Consider the following 18,225-nt stretch of genomic DNA (forward strand, 5'->3'; position numbering starts at 1 on the left):
TGGGCCTCCCTCCAGCGCTTGTGGAGGAAGGGTTTTTTTTTTTTGCCCCGCCCCCCCCCCGCGTCCCGATATTTGACTTGGGTGATCTGGTCACCCTAACTCCAGCCGGGGAGCAGGGTCAGGGATTGGCCCCATTCCACGCGGCTCCCGGAAGCAGCAGCATGTCCCTCCTCTGGCTCCTATGTGTAGGGGCAGCCAGGGGGCTCCACACGCTGCCCCCGCCCCAAGCGCGGCCCCCACGGGAACCATGGCCAATGGGAGCTGCAGGGGCGGTGCCTGCGGATGGGGCAATGCACAGAAGTGCCTGGTCATGCCTTTGCGTAGGAGCTGGAGGGGGGATATGCTGCTGCTCCCGGGAGCTGCTCAAGGTAAGCGCTGCCCGGAGCCTGCACCCCTGTCCCCCTCCTGGACCCCAACCCACTGCGCTAGCCCTTATCCCTCTCCCACCCTCCAATCCGCTCGGTCCCTGCCCAGATCACCCTCCTACACCCCCAACCCCTCATCCTCAGCCCCACACCAGAGCCCGCACCTCCAGCCGGAGCCCTCACCCCTATACCCCAACCCTCTGCCCCAGCCTGGAGCCCCCTTCTTCACCCTGAACTACTCATTTCTGGCCCCAGATCCCACACCCGCAGCTGGAGCCCTCACCCCCTCCCGCACTCCAACCCCCAATTTCATGAGCATTCATGGCCCGCCATACAATTTCCATACCCAGATGTGGCACTCAGGCCAAAAAGTTTGCCCACCCCTGCTCTAGACCTACTTAGACTAATCCTAATATGGAGCTCATAATCTTTACTTATCTTTGTAAAGTGCCTTGTCCTTAACTATTCCTTTCCTTGATTTTTAGTCCCGGGATTTTGTAGAGGATGTGCTAGGCAACTTCACTGTTGTCGCACTAGCAACCTGAACTGTTTTTTGAAACAAAGTGTTTGGGTTTTGGACTGTAACTAGCATTGTGTTTTCATACTAGTTAAGACATGTGCCATATATAGGAAGTGCTTATGTATAAGGCAATATATCCCTCCATTCTCCACCTCAATCTGTAGATTTTCTGACCAGCTTCTGGAAACTGAAGCCGTTAGCATCAAATTGCCACAGAGGAGGCAGCTGTTCAGCTATTCTGTTCCCTAAGACCTACAGATGATTTATGTTAAAGTCTTTCTGTTGATTGACTTTATAATAATGGGACTATATAATAGTTAGGCAATATCTGTGATATTTAAACTCTGTATTACTTGTCAGCATTAGACCATTTTAGATTAATCTCAGACCCCACTGACGACATAGTTATAGATTTTGAAATGTTCTGACTGCTTAACCCCTTTCCCAGACTTAAGTGCCTCTTTGTTATCTGAGTCCTCTTGGGAGAATACTATTGTAATTTATGAACCACTGCATCTGCACATAGCCATTATAGGGCCAGTCAGAGAAGGTTATGTTTGTCTGGATTCCATTAGCTGTTGCATATGGACTGTGGGTGAATCTGCATTTTATTTCAGTAATATTCAGAACTTGGGAGGATTGGACAAATTAGGGAACTAGCAGCAGTATTTAGAGCTTTTCCCCTCTACATCAGTTGTTTAAATATAACCCGGGTCAGTAGGAACCATCTTTTTGTGTTGTGTTTGGACAGCACCTAGCACAACGGACCCTGCTCCATGACTGGAGCTCCTAGGTGCTACAGTAATACAAAGAAGAAGAATAGCAATAGTGACTGAAAGTTGTTAACTTCTGAGTGCTGTTCAGTTCCTTATGTGAAACCATTTGGCGGTCTCCATGCAGTTCCTGGTGTCCACATACAAAAGATATCACCAAAACTGGCACCCTCCTTGTCAGTTTTAGTGGAGAGGCCAAGGACAGAATTGGCATAGAAACTGAACTAAACTACCATATCAGCTCTAATTGTAGTCCCTCTAGGTCAAGAACAATGCTTATTTCCAGGGCATATTTTTGAGACTCTTGCAATGCTGCTATCTCTGCAGGAGGTGCTCACTGGATAAACGAAGGGGTTCCAGTCCAGCATCTCTTATAATCACAGTTATCATGTTATTTTTTTAAATAAAAAAATCAAAATATAAAATATTGCAAATGTTTGTGCTTTGCATACAGACAGGTAGACATTGGTCTCCTTATTAACAGGCTTCATGTAATCAATCAGTATAAATACATTCTATTACTAGGAGTTATTAGAATGCAGACAAACTGATAACTGAGCACACACTGCAAAACACAACAGAAAGACAGTATTTACATTCTCAGGATCATGTCACTAATAACTGAGTTAAAGCACTAATATCAAATGACAGAATAACCTTGGCAAGATACATGAAATCTGTTTGCAACACATATATGGTTACAGGCATAACTGTGTGTGCAAACACATATATTGACTGTCATTATTGTTCTTATGTAATCATTCAAGTATTTGACCTTTTTATTTGGGGGAGGGATAGCTCAGTGGTTTGAGTATTGGCCTGCTAAATTTAAGATTGTGAGTTCAATCCTTGAGGGGGCCATTTAGGGATCTGGGGCAAAAATCTGCCTGGGCCTGCTTTGGGGGTTGGACTAGATGACCTCATGAGGTTCCTTCCAAGCCTGATATTCTGTGATTTATTTTCATTGGTAAATATAAAAAGATAGTTTCTTAAATCACCTTGAATATTGATCATATGACTGTAATAATTAAACTAATATTGCAAATGGATAGGCAGGCTTTCATTTTATATAAATCTAAATAAACACCTTCTCTACTGCAAGATTATTATTGACCTCTTCAAGTAATTCAATAGGTTCACTTCATTTAGTCTGCTTCTCCTTTCCTTTCTTATTCCTGGTTAGATTGTTAGTTTTTGGGTAAGAAATAAACATCTCAGCAAGACCATGAGTTTCCGCATCCAGCAGACACCTGAGGATGCCATCACGGAGATCCTACGAGATGTGGCCAGGATCGACTCCTCCCTATTGACACCATGTAAGAAGATCAACACCTTGAACACCTTCCTGATCCCCCATATCTCATTCGTCCTGAGGGGATCTGCCATGCAGAAGGTAACCCTTAACAAGGCAGACAACACCATCAGGCAGCTAGTGAAGAAGTGGGTGTTTCTTCCCCATAGGGCCAGCAATGAACTGGTGTACATCTCACACAGGAAGGGCAGCACCAACATCTCACGAATGGGTGATCTGTGTGACGTTGCCGTGATCACGCATACCTTCCGCTTTCCGACATGCCCAGACGCCACGGTGAGGAACATCGTGAAGAGTGCTCTTTCGTCAAGAAGCAAATTACCAGGACCCTCTCCAACCAAGGTGTCACCACATACCTGACCAGCTTGCTGGAAGGTGAATTTGGAAGAGATGGGGAAGACTTTGCTTCACTCTGGACTTGTGCCCGCAATGCTACGCAATGACTGGAGAAGTGTATTGGCTGCTGCTGGACGTGGTGTGAGGAACACCAGGAGATGGGAGTCCTGGTGCCACAGGTGAAGATCACCGAGTGCACCATCATCACTCTGAGAGCCAGAACCACACTGGAGAGGACGCTGAAGGATGCCATCTGCTGCCAATACATGGAAAACCTGAAATGGAAGCTGGACCAGGGCAAGGCCTTTGAGGTGATGTGCAAGTGGGATGCCAGCAACCACTTCCTCCCCAGGAGCAACTTCGCCCAATTTGCCAACTGGCGGTTCATCCGCTGAGCCCGGCTCAGCTATATCCCACTGAACGGAGCCATCTGCCACGGGAATCAGGACAAGCAATGCAGGAAGTGTGGCTGTGCCAACGAGACACTACCCCACGTCCTGTGTAGCTGCAAGCCCCATTCCAGAGCCTGGCAGCTGCGACACACCTTGCATATATGATTACCTGCCCCATGGGCGGGTGGCGTATGTGTGCATTTGGTGCAAGGAGCTCCTGGTCCTCAGAGACCACGTACAGACTCTGGAGGCAAGGGTGGCGGAACTGGAGGAGCTAAGGGAGGCAGAGAGGTATGTTGATGAGGCTTTCCGGGACACTGTAGAATACTCCCACCTCCGGTCAGACAGCCCCTGCGCTGTTGAGAAGGATGAAAGGCCCAGGGAAGCAGAGCAGTCAACAGGAGCAGAGGGAAACCTTCCCATAGTTGGGACCCACCTTCCAGATGGTGCTGGGGTTGCCTCTCACACTGAGGTTACCTCTTCAGGGGAGGAAACTCCAGTTGCTAGGAAAAGGCAGGTATTAGTATTGGGAGATTTGATCATTAGAAACGTAGATAGCTGGGTTTGTGATGACCGGGAGAACCGTATGGTGACTTGCCTGCCTGGTGGGAAGGTTGCGGATCTCTTGAGGCATCTAGACAGACTTATGTGTAGTGCTGGGGAGGAGCCGGTGGTCGTGGTACATGTAGGTACCAGTGACATAGGGAAGGGTAGGAGAGATATCCTGGAGGCCAAATTTAGGCTGCTAGGGAAGAGACTGAAATCCAGGACCTCTATGGTGGCATTCTCAGAAATGCTCCCAGTTCCACGCACAGGGCCAGGTAGGCAGGCAGAGCTTCAGAGTCTCAATGCGTGGATGAGACGATGGTGTAGAGAGGAGGGGTTTACATTCATTAGGAACTGGGGAAACTTCTGGAATGGGGGGAGCCTATACAGGAAGCATGGGCTCCACCTAAACCAAAGTGGAACCAGACTGCTGGCACTAAGCATTAAAAAGGTTGTAGAGCAGTTTTAAAACTAGGAGATGGGGGAAAGCCGACTGCTGCAGAGGAGCATGTGGCTCGGACAGAGACCTCTCTTAGGGGAGAGTCTAATGATAGAGAATCTCCAGGTTATAGTCAGGAGCAGAGGATGGAAGAGGATAATGTAAGGGCCAGATCAGATGATAAACATTCACATAAAAAAGAATCTGATACATCAGAAAAGGGCAGACAAATAAACAGTGACAAGTTTTTAAAGTGCTTGTACACAAATGCTAGAAGTCTAAATAATAAGATGGGTGAACTAGAGTGCCTTGTGATAAAGGAGGATATTGATATAATAGGCATCACAGAAACCTGGTGGACTGAGAGCAATCAATGGGACACAATCATTCTGGGGTACAAAATATATCAGAAGGACAGAACAGGTTGTGCAGGGGAGGGGGAGGGGCACTATATGTGAAAGAAAATGTACAATCAAATGAAGTAAAACTCTTAAGCAAATCCACATGTTCCACAGAATCTCTATGGATAGAAATTTCATGCTCTAATAAGAATATAACATTAGGGCTCTATTATCGACCACCTGACCAGGACGGTGATAGTGATGATGAAATGCTAAGGGAAATTAGAGAGGATATCAAAATTAAGAACTCAATAATAGTGGGGGATTTCAATTATCCCCATATTGACTGGGAACATTTCACTTCAGGACGAAATGCAGAGATAAAATTTCTCGATACTTTAAATGACTGCTTCATGGAGCAACTGGTACGGGAACCCACAAGGGGAGAGGCAACTCTAGATTTAGTCCTGAGTGGAGCACATGAGCTGGTCCAAGAGGTAACTATAACAGGACAGCTTGGAAATAGTGACCATAATACAATAGCATTCAACATCCCCGTGGTGGGAAGAACATCTCAACAGCCCAACACTGTGGCATTTAATTTCAAAAGGGGGAACTATGCAAAAATGAGGGGGTTAGTTAAACAGAAGTTAAAAAGTACAGTGACTAAAATGAAATCCCTGCAAGCTGCATGGGCGCTTTTTAAAGACACCATAATAGAGGCCCAACTTCAATGTATACACCAAATTAAGAAACACAGTAAAAGAACTAAAAAAGAGCCACTGTGGCTTAACAACCATGTAAAAGAAGCAGTGAGAGATAAAAAGACTTCCTTTAAAAAGTGGAAGTCAAATCCTAGTGAGGCAAATAGAAAGGAGCATAAACGCTGCCAAATTAAGTACAAGAATGTAATAAGAAAAGCCAAAGAGGAGTTTGAAGAACGGCTAGCCAAAAACTCCAAAGGTAATAACAAAATGTTTTTTAAATACATCAGAAGCAGGAAGCCTGCTAAACAACCAGTGGGGCCCCTTGATGATCGAGATACAAAAGGAGCGCTTAAAGACGATAAATTCATTGTGGAGAAACTAAATGGATTCTTTGCTTCAGTCTTCACGGCTGAGGATGTTAGGGAAGTTCCCAAACCTGAGCTGGCTTTTGTAGGTGACAAATCTGAGGAACTGTCACGGATTGAAGTGTCACTAGAGGAGGTTTTGGAATTAATTGATAAACTTAACATTAACAAGTCACCGGGACCAGATGGCATTCACCCAAGAGTTCTGAAAGAACTCAAATGTGAAGTTGCGGAACTGTTAACTAAGGTTTGTAACGTGTCCTTTAAATCGGCTTCTGTACCCAATGACTGGAAGTTAGCTAATGTAATGCCAATATTTAAAAAGGGCTTTAGAGGTGATCACGGCAATTACAGACCAGTAAGTCTAACGTCTGTACCGGGCAAATTAGTCAAAACAATAGTTAAGAATAAAATTGTCCGACACATAAAAAAACATAAACTGTTGAGCAATAGTCAACATGGTTTCTGTAAAGGGAAATCGTGTCTTACTAATCTATTAGAATTCTTTGAAGGGGTTAACAAACATGTGGACAAGGGGGATCCAGTGGACATAGTGTACTTAGATTTCCAGAAAGCCTTTGACAAGGTCCCTCACCAAAGGCTCTTACGTAAATTAAGCTGCCATGGGATAAAAGGGAAGGTCCTTTCATGGACTGACAACTGGTTAAAAGACAAGGAACAAAGGGTAGGAATAAATGGTAAATTCTCAGAATGGAGAGGGGTAACTAGTGGTGTTCCCCAAGGGTCAGTCCTCGGACCGATCCTATTCAACTTATTCATAAATGATCTGGAGAAAGGGGTAAACAGTGAGGTGACAAAGTTTGCAGATGATACTAAACTGCTAAAGATAGTTAAGTCAAGTCCAAAGCAGACTGTGAAGAATTTCAGAAAGATCTCACAAAACTAAGTGATTGGGCAACAAAATGGCAAATGAAATTTAATGTGGATAAATGTAAAGTAATGCACATTGGAAAAAATAACCCCAACAATACATACAATATGATGGGGGCTAATTTAGCTACAACAAGTCAGGAAAAAGATCTTGGAGTCATCGTGGATAGTTCTCTGAAAATGTCCACGCAGTGTGCAGAGGCGGTCAAAAAAGCAAACAGGATGTTAGGAATCATTAAAAAGGGGATAGAGAATAAGACTGAGAATATATTATTGTCCTTATATAAATCGATGGTATGCCATCATCTTGAATACTGCATACAGATGTGGTCTCCTCATCTCAAAAAAGATATACTGGCACTAGAAAAGGTTCAGAAAAGAGCAACTAAAATGATTAAGGGTTTGGAACGGGTCCCATATGAGGAGAGATTAAAGAGGCTAGGACTCTTCAGCTTGGAAAAGAGGAGACTAAGGGGGGATATGATAGAGGTATATAAAATCATGAGTGATGTGGAGAAAGTGGATAAGGAAAAGTTATTTACTTATTCCCATAATACAAGAACTAGGGGTCATCAAATGAAATTAATAGGCAGCAGGTTTAAAACAAATAAAAGGAAGTTCTTCTTTACGCAGCGCACAGTCAACTTGTGGAACTCCTTACCTGAGAAGGTTGTGAAGGCTAGGACTATAACAGAGTTTAAAAGAGAACTGGATAAATTCATGGTGGTTAAGTCCATTAATGGCTATTAGCAAGGATGGGTAAGGAATGGTGTCCCTAGCCTCTGTCTATCAGAGGATGGAGATGGATGGCAGGAGAGAGATCACTTGATCATTGCCTGTTAGGTTCACTCCCTCTGGGGCACCTGGCATTGGCCACTGTCGGTAGACAGGATACTGGGCTAGATGGACTTTTGGTCTGACCCGGTACGGCCTTTCTTATGTTCTTATGTTATGTTCTGATGTCTGGTCAGAGCCATCCCTCCACTTGTGGGGAAGGTTGCTGTGAACTCTGCCATCCCTGGAATGGTCAGCCAACTGTGACTGAACATCATCATCACCAACAAGGACCGGAAGAAGCTCATTGTGGTGGATGTCACAGTGTCTGTATGTAGATGTCCCTCAACCACCTGATGGCGTCCCTTTGAAAAAAGACCCCGGCTTTCCACGATGCCCAATCTCAAAAGCTGGAGAAATACACCCCTCTGGCCGACACCCTGAGACCTAGGGACTATGAGGTTCAAACTCACCGACTGATCATCGGAGCCCTGGGCGCATGGGACCCCAGTAACAAGCAAGTGTTGAGAGAATGTGGAGTCGGTCAACATTATGCTTGGCTGATGCGGCAACTCATGGTGTCGACGCCATCAGGTGGTTGAGGGACATCTACATAGAACACATCACCGGACATCGGCAATACCAGGAGAAATGAGCTGGAGAAATGAGAAGCGCAGTCGGGAAAGTAACTCAAATAGTTTCCTGATGGACTGTTTTTTTCTAAATGGACAACTTATCCTATATTCTCAATTACTGAGGGACAATCTTCACTCACTGAAATATTTTGCTTTCTGCCACCAACTCTCTGTATATCTTTTTTCATGAGTAATGTTCCCGAATACTTGGATGTTAAATATCTAAACTGTATTCTTAAATTCATTCACCTAAATTTGGGTCATTGCTGATTATGCACTATATGTATCTTATGACTTTAAAAACAAACTTTCTATTTGTGGATAATCTAAGCACTATACCCAGATGTACCAACAATCGTTTCTCAACCTGTATATTATATCATTTTAATATTAGCTTTATTAAAAAATGTTAATCTGTTCTTAATAAAAAGCTACAAATATAAAATCATGACTGTATTTTGCACATTAAACAAAATACCCTATTTTTTGATAGAAAGTGATATGCTTTTGGCATCTGCTGCCTTTGGTGGCTGTATCACATGGGCCATCTCTTACTGATATCTCAGTATCAGATTAGTCAAACTCTGAAATATTCTAATTTCTTTTAGGCTGAGTCATGTAATTTCAATGAACATAAGTCAGCTGGTTGCTTTTCTTAATGGTCAGATAAAGGACACAGGACTGCTGCTGAAGGATGCTCATTTTGGTTGGTATTGAATTCCTTTGCCTCACTTAATAGTAGCTCTCTGTGTCTCTTAAAAAGTCAACCACCCCTACTAGCCTGAGATTCAGAACAAAAATTCAAGTTGTCAAACTATCCTGCAGTGACTCAAGAACATGAGTACCAAACTCAGGCCAGGCTCTTAGGAACGAGGGCACAAACCCCAAATTGGTGGTGAGTTCTATACTGAGATTTCACCAACAAATTATCAACTCCTCAGGCATTATAACAGACTTAACATGGTGTCACAGACAGGCCCCTTGGCTACTAGAGTTGCCAACCCTCCATGATTGTCCTGGAGTCTCCAGGAATCAAAGAGTAATCTTTAATTAAAGATTATGTCATGTGATGAAACCTCCAGGAATAAGTCCAACCAAAATTGGCAACCCTATTGGATATACGCTCATCTGTCTTGCCGCCCAGGTAAGCTACCTTTGTGATAGATGGTTTCTTACACCAAAGATCATAGCAATATTCAGGTTACTCCCAGTCCCAAAAGACAGGTCACTTAACTCAGCTCAGTTGCACTTTAGATCTCACACCAAAGACAATACTTGTAGCCAATCCTATAATAACTAATTAAAAGATTTATTATATAGGAAAAGGAAATGAGTTATTTACAAGGTTAACGTAGGTAAACGTATATATGCACAAATGAGTTCCAACCTTAAATTACAAAAAGTAATAGAAGCTTCTATAATAAGCAAGCTCTGTATGCCCTTTAGTGCTAACCCAGGGTAAGCACTGGGGATCTTTTGTTTATGCCTAGTAATGCTTGTCTCCCCAGAGTCCAAGCAGCACAGAGATACAGTTCCTCCTTGTTAGGGATTTTTATTCTCTTCCCCCGCTTCTGCTTTGAGCTACAAATTCAGTGGATGGGAGGAATTCACCTGCAAGACTCATCTTCACTGGGGGCGTGGGGAGTAAACAACAAACTCTTTTGTTCTCTACAATGTTCCACACTTGTCTATTTCGTGTTGATGAACCTTCCTTGTTGGACAGGACATAACACCTTCTGTGGGAGACCAGCATTTCACACTAGTTAATGTCTCTCTCCTGTCTGGTGATTTAAAGTGTCACAGAGGCTCACAATACAAATGCTTAAATATTGTCTTACAATATGGGATACAGAAGATATACGTGAGATTAATACATGCAGAAACTCAAGCATTCAGTAAAGTCTAAACTCTGAACACATTCTAATACCTATTTTAACAATACTAGCACAGAGGTGAGCCGACTTATTCCAGTTATGTATTTGTCAGTATTTAATTGAGGCATGGGGACCTTGACCTGAGTTGACATCTGGTCTGCCAGCATCACACAAGTCATGTGGAATAGTCAGAAAAAAACTTGTATATAAGAGAATGGTGTAATTATATATTTCTGTAACTGAATTCTATGAAAACAGACCCTGTAATACCACAGAGGGTAGGTCTATACTTACCTCCAGGTCCGGCGGTAAGCAATTGATCTTCTGGGATCGATTTATCGCGTCTTGTCTAGACGTGATAAATCGATCCTGGAAGTGCTCGCCGTCGACGCCGGTAGTCCTGCTCGGCGAGAGGAGTACGCGGAGTTGACGGGGGAGCCTGCCTGCCGCATCTGGACCCGCGGTAAGTTCGAACTAAGGTACTTTGACTTCAGCTACATTATTCACGTAGCTGAAGTTGTGTATCTTAGTTCGAAGTAGGGGGTTAGTGTGGACCAGCCCAGAGATACAGAAAGTAGTAGATGATGATTCCACAAGGATCATTGCATAAGGATGATTCCACAAGGATCATTGCATAAGAAAAAGATTCTGTTTCATGTCAGAAGTAATGGGAGCTGGAAGGCTGATGCAGTCAAGCCTATGTGTGATTTTTGCCTATTTTTTATAGCTCACTTTCATTTCAGGCCTCAGGGTATGCCAACAGGAGGTGTGACTGCTGCATGTGTAAACATACACAAACTAGCTGTTATTAAATAACAATAGCTGTCAGAAACCATGATGGGGATGGTTAGGCCTAGTGGTTGGCATCATGGAAGTCAGACCTAGTGATTAAAGCCAGGGTTCAGAGTAGAATCAGGAGTCCAGATAGGGATTGAAGCAAGGGTGGAATGAGAGCAAAGCTGGAGCAGGCTAAGACTTGGGGAGTCTGTTGTCACTGTCAGGCAGGACATAATTTCAAGCCCTGGAGTGACGCTGAGCAGATTGAGCTGCTGTTGGCTGTGAGGCTTATATACTTGCCCTGAGAGTCCCCAGATTAATTCCCAGATTGAGGATTGGCTGAAGCCATAGGCGCTGACTCTGTGGGTGCTCCAGGGCTGGAGCACCCACGGGGAAAAATTGGTGGGTGCAGAGCACCCACTGGCAGCTCCCCAACCTGTCCCCCAACCCCAGCTCACATCTGCCTCTGCTCCGCCTTCACCTCCTCCCCTGAGCGGGCTGCCACATCCTGCTTCTCCCCCCTCCCTCCCAGCACTTGTGCCGTGAAACAGCTGTTTCGCACGGCAAGCCTGGGAGGAAGGGGGAGGGGGAGGAGGAGGAGCCAGGGCGGGGATTTGGGGAGGGATCCAATAGGGACAGAGTTAGCATGGGGGCAGTGCCAGGGGGGCGCAACAAAATTTGGCACCTGTGGCTGGAGACCCCGCACAGGCATGACTCGTCATCGCATAATACCCCCTCCAAGAGGGTGTTTCTCCAGTGTCTTTGGACCCGGCTTGTTGAAGCATGATTGGTTGAATTCACAAAGGAGATTGGGTGTATGTATGTTACTGGTGAGGTCCCACAAACAGTCAACTGAGCCATACCCTTCCACAAGGTACTTTAGTCATCCTTGGAGTAGCTTAGAGCCCAGGATCTGTCTCATCATGTATTCTTCCTGCCCTGAATCAAGATGTGGGGTGGAGGTGGTTGTGTGCATCCAGGAAAAGAGTGGTCCGCATATTTCTTTAACAAGGAATACTGGTTGTATCTTCATGGTATGGGGTAGTTGGAGCTTGAAGGCCACTTGGTTAATCTGTTGAATGATCTGGAATGAGCCCAGGTAATGGTGGTCTAGTTTCCTTGAGGGTTGGGAAGTTTCCAAGTGCTGAGTTGAGCGCCATATCCCATTTCCGACTGCCATGGGAGGACGATCCTGTTGAATAAGGTCAGCATATTATTTGTAGTCCTCTTTGGCTCAGTTTAAGTGATTTTATTTCCTTTTGAATGTGGTGGAGGTGTTGAACCAAATTGGAGGCTGTCAATAAAGATTGATGAAATCAGGGGTGGCAGCCATAATTGGCAATAGTAGGTGCTTTGGCAGGTTGATTTGTGATCGGAGTTATTGTAAGCAAACTTAGTTAAAGGCAAGAACCAAACCCAGTCACCTTGATGGTAATTGATGAAGCAGCAAAGATATTGTTCTAGAACAGTGGTCTCCAAACTTTTTACACACAAGATCACTTTTTGAATTTAAATGCAACTCTTCCCTGAAGCCCCACCCCACCCACTCCATCCAACCCTTCCTCTGTCACTCACTCTCCCCCAACCTCACTCACTTTCACTGGGATGGGGCAGGGGATTTGGGTTTGGGAGGGGGTGTGGGCTCTGGGCTGGGGCCGAGGGGTTCAGAGTGTGGGCGGGAGCTCCTGGCTGCACCTGGGGCACGGGGTTGGGGTACATGAGGGGGTATGGGGTGCTGGCTCTGGGAGGGGGCTCAGGGCTGGGGTGAAGGCTTCCTCCAGGCAGCACTTACTTCTGGTGGCTCCCAGGCGACAGCACAGTGGGGCTAAGGCAGGCTCCCTGCCTGCCCAGGTCGCACGACTCTCCCGGAAGTAGCCAACATGCCCCTGTGGTGGCACATGGCTCCACATGCTGCTCTTGCCTGCAAGCACCACCCCCGCAGCTCCCATTGGCTGCAGTTCCCCGTTCCCAGCCACTGAGCACCAACAGCAGTGTAGAGAGACCCCCCCGCCCAGGGCTTCGGGGGCATGTTGGCCATTTCTGGAAGCAGCATGGGGCCTGGGTAGGCAGGGAGCCTGCCTTAGCCCTGACATGCCACCAGATTTTTAGCGGCCAGAGATCGCAATCGACTGGCCGAGGCTCCAGGATCAACCAGTCGATCGCGATCTATGGGTTAAATTATAAATTAATAGAGATATCCTATTTCCTAGAACTGGAAGGGACCTTGAAAGGTCATCAAGTCCAGCCCCCTGCCTTCACTAGCAGGACCAAGTACTGATTTTGCCCCAGATCCCTAAGTGGCCCCCTCAAGGATTGAACTCACAACCCTGGGTTTAGCAGGCCAATGCTCAAATCACTGAGCTATCCCTTGCTCCCCCTAACTATCTCTCACCCTCCTGAGCACTGTTCTAGAATTTGGTTTACCCATTCTGTATGTCCATCTGGGAGTGGTAGGCTGAGGAACTCGTGTACAGCCATGAGTTCAGGTTCTGATAGGCTAAATTCGCCCAAATGGGTTTTGAACCCTGGCTGGAAGTCTATAGGGTGGTTACAGGGACTATGTGAGAGCAGAACATCAGCATTTCTTTTACTGAATGCATCTGCAATGTCCTTGTATTTCTCAGGAATTGGTGAGTTATCCTCACTAAGAGCCTGCCATGTGCAGAAAATGGAAGCCTTGCCCAAATTACATCTAGGGTTCTTGACACCAGGTTGGACTAGGCACTCATGTAGACACTAATCAGATTCAAACTGAACTTCTCATGCTCTTCAGGAAATGCTCAGATTGTGCAGGGAGAGCCAGGGGATGCCAAGCATAATTGGGAAGAGAGGTAAGTCAATCAGGTGGTGATCTTGAACTGCAACTTGGAGGGGTGCAGTCTCATAGATAATTGCGGCTGAGGACAGCAAGCTACTATCAGTTGCTTCTACCAACCAGGGGGGAAGCTTCCTTTGCACCAGCAGGTGGTTTGTTTTAGCAAATCCAGTGTCCATTAAATTGCCAGGGGCTAGAGAGTCTATCAGCCCAAGCTGTGTGCAGCTTACTTCAGGTGCAGGCAGAACCCAAAGTCAGAGCTTCATGTGAAGGGGGGATTGTGGCCATTGTCCACATAAATTAGGATACACATAGCTAGCAGAGGGGGTCTGCTTGGGAAACTTGATCATGTAGTTCCATCCAGTTGCGTTTCCTCTAAAGAGGCTGAATCTGCCTGTTTTCCTAGACCAGACATAGAACAAGACTTGAGGGGACACCTGATGGCAAAGTGGCCTCGTTCCCCACAGTACAGGCGGAGGCCATTCAGACAACAATATTCTTTCTCTCGATCTGAGAGGCACCATTGTGTCATGTCTACCTGTATGGATTTGGGTCCAGTGATTGCTTGGGGCAGGGTGGCAGGAATAGGCCCAGATTAGGCAAGGGTTGAGTGAGTACCTTCCTTCTTTCCTGGCATCGCTCAAACAGTTGGTTGTCAATTTGGATACACAACTCAAAGGAAGGGACAATGCCATGAGTGGATCAACCCAGCCAGTTCATCTCATGATTCAGGCCTAGATAGAAATGGTAAATCGCTCTGCTTTTTTCCAGGCCCTGTCCGTGACCAGGCAACAGAAATGTGTGGCATAGGCCACAATGGGACATGGGCCTTGTTTGAATGACTGCAGGGCTACTTTGGCAGAGCATACTTGGTGTGGATCATCAGATCTGAGTGAAAAGACACAGACAAATTCAGCAAGTTTGTTTACATTTACAGGAGATACTGCCTCCTGCTTCTTATTTACATCACCTGAAAGTGAGAACAGGTATTTGCATAGCATCTTTGTAGCCAGTATTTATGTGCCAGATGTGCTAAAGATTCATATGTCCCTTCATGCTTCAACCACCATTCCAGAGGACATGTATCCATGCTGATGATGGGTTCTGCTTGATAATGATCCAAAGCAGAGTGGAGCGACGCATGTTCATTTTCATCATCTCAGTCAGATGCCACCAGCAGAAGTTGATTTTCTTTTTTGGTGGTTTGGGTTCTGTAGTTTCCGCATCGAAATGTTGCTCTTTTAAGACTTCTGAAAGCATGCGCCACACCTCGTCCCTCTCAGATTTTGGAAAGCACTTCAGATTCTTAAACCTTGGGTTGAGTACTGAAGCTATTTTTAGACATCTCACATTGGTACCTTCTTTGCATTTTGCAAATCTGTAGTGACAGTGTTCGTAAATCAAACGTGCTGGGTCATCATCTGAGACTGCTATAACATGAAATATATGGCAGAATGTGAGTAAAACAGGAGACATAGAATTCTCCCTCAAGGAGTTCAGTCACAAATTTAATTAATGCACTATTTTTTTAACGAACATCATCAGCATGGAAAAGCATGTCCCCCGGAATGGTGGTTGGAGCATGAATGGGCATATGAATGTTTAGAGTATTTGGTTACAACAGCGCCATGTGAACGCCTGTTCTCACTTTCAGGTGATGTTGTAAACAAGAAACAGGCAGCATTATCTCCTGCAAATTTTAACCAAACTTGTTTGTCTGAGCAATTGGCTGAAGTAAGACCAAGTGGACTCATAGGCTCTAAAGTTTTACATTGTTTTATTTTTAATGAAGTTATTTTTGTACATAATTCTACATTTATAAGTTCAACTTTCATGATAAATAGATTGCACTACCTTACTTATATTAGGTTAATTGAAATATACTATTTCTTTTGTTTTTTACAGTGCACATAATTATTAATAAAAAATAAATATAAAGTGAGCACTGTACACTTTGTTTTCTGTGTTGTAATTGAAATCAATATATTTGAAAATTAGAAAGCATCCAAAAATATTTAAATAAATGATATTCTATTATTGTTTAACAGTGCAATTAATCATGTGTTTAATCACGATTAATTTTTTTTAATCGCTTGACAGCTCTAAATTTATGTTTTTTTCCAAGGTCTTTAATAACAATGTTAGATTACATTGAGCCAAGAACAGATCTCTATGGGACCTCTCTACAAATATACCTTTTCAATTATTCCCTATTTACTATTACATTTTGGGATCTATCAATTGCACTTTTAATCAATTTAATGTGTTCCATGTTAATTTCTCATCTTTCCAATTTTTTAATCAAAATGCCATATGACACCAAGTCAAATGCTTTACAGAAGTATATTACATCAAAACTATGTCCTTTATCACCCATATTTGTAATCTCCTGTAAAAAAAAAATATAAAATTAGTATTACAGGACTTATTTTTCTATAAACACATGTTGATTTGAATTAATTACATTACCTTCCTTTAATTCTTTAATAATTGAGCTCTGTATGAGCTACTTCATTATCTTACCCTGGAGTGATGTCAGGCTGACATTTTTATGATTACCTGGGGAACCCTGTTTACCCTATTTAAAAATTGGCACAACATTAGTTTTCTTCCATTCTTCTGGAACTTCCCAGGGCCCTAAGGGCATGTCTATGTGAAGACACTGTGGTAAGTAGATCTAAGTATGTTGACTTCAGCCACATTATTCACGTAGCTGAAGTTGCATAACTTAGATCAATTCTCTCCCTCCCCCCCACCCCGCCCCAGTGTAGACCAGGCCTAAGACTTATGGCAAATAAACATTAATGGTCTAGCGAACTCCTCAACCAGGAGTTTTTTTAAAACTCTCAGTGCAAGTTATCTGAACCTGCTGATTTAAAAATGACTAACTTTAGTAGCTTCTGTTTAACATCCTCCAGAGATACTAGTGGAGTGAAAAGAGTGTTATCACAATGATGTTCGTCCATCGTTATCGATGAAGACCTCAACAACTCATTCTTTCGATGACTGGGCTCTGTGCATCCGGAGATGACTGATCAGTCCGATTCGGGCGTGGAACGTCCTGTCACATGTCGGGCAGACATATAATGGCACTGTCAATGGTGTACAAGCAGCTCTGGACTTGCGCAGCTCATGCTTTTTTTCAGCCTCAGCAATACGCCTCGCTTCAGAGGTATTACTGCCTATGTGAATGAGGCTGTGCCATGCTGAACGGTTCAGTGCGAAGGTTTCCCATGTGGCGGTGTTGATCTTGAAGGACTTCAAAGAGGTTTTCAGCGTGTCCTTGAACCGCTTCTTTTGTCCTCCATGGGAACGTTTTCCCTGAGTGAGTTCTCCGTAGAGGAGCTGTTTAGGAATGCATTCATCTGACATTCTCACAACATGTCCGGCCCACCTGGTCTGGGCTCTCATCAGCAATGTGTAAACTGACGGCAGACTGGCTCTAGTAAGGACATCAGTATCGGGCACTTTGTCCTGCCATCTGATTTTTAGAAGCTTTCGCAGACAGGAAATGTGGAAGTGATTGAGCCTTCGTGCATGACTCCGATACACAGTCCACATCTCGCAGGTGTACAGCAGAGTTGGAAGCACCACTGCTCGGTAGACCTTCAGCTTCATTGGTAGATTGATCCCTTGACATTCCCAAACATTGGAGCGCAATCGGCCAAATGCAGAGCTGGCTTTAGCAATTCTGCAGTTTACTTCATCATCGATTGACACTGCTCAGGAAAGGGTACTGCCCAGGTACGTGAAGTGGTCCACTGTCTGAAGTCTCTGTCAATTTACAGTGATGGACGGTTCTGAGAACGAAGCGTGGGGAGCTGGCTGGTGCATGACCTCAGTCTTCTTGATGTTAATGGTGAGACCGAAGTTGTTGCATGCACTTGAAAACTTGTCCATACTGGCTTGCATTTCTGGCTCTGTACTAGCATTCAGAGCACAATCATCGGCAAAGAGAAAGTCTCGAAGTACAGTTTCCTTCACCTTGGTGATGGCACGCAGTCGCCTCAGATTAAATAATTTCCCGTCAGTTCTATACTTCAGGCCTACTCCTTCAGTGCAGTGTTGAAAGGCATCAGTCAAAGTGGCAAAGAATATCATGCTGAACAAAGTGGGTGCTAAAACACACCCTTGCTTGACGCCGTTGGTGACTGGGAAGGCCTCAGATGTTTCACCGTCATCCAGGACACGAGCCATCATACCATGATGAAATTGACGTACCATTTGTATAAATCTGTCTGGACAGCCAAATTTCAACATGATCCGCCACAGGCCCTGGTGACTGACAGAGTCAAATGCTTTCGTGAGGTCCATAAAAGTTGTGTAGAGTTCACGATTCTGCTCTTGACATTTCTCCTGTAGC

The sequence above is a fragment of the Trachemys scripta genome, chromosome 2, assembly GCF_013100865.1.
Source record: "Trachemys scripta elegans isolate TJP31775 chromosome 2, CAS_Tse_1.0, whole genome shotgun sequence".
NCBI lineage: Eukaryota > Metazoa > Chordata > Testudines > Emydidae > Trachemys > Trachemys scripta.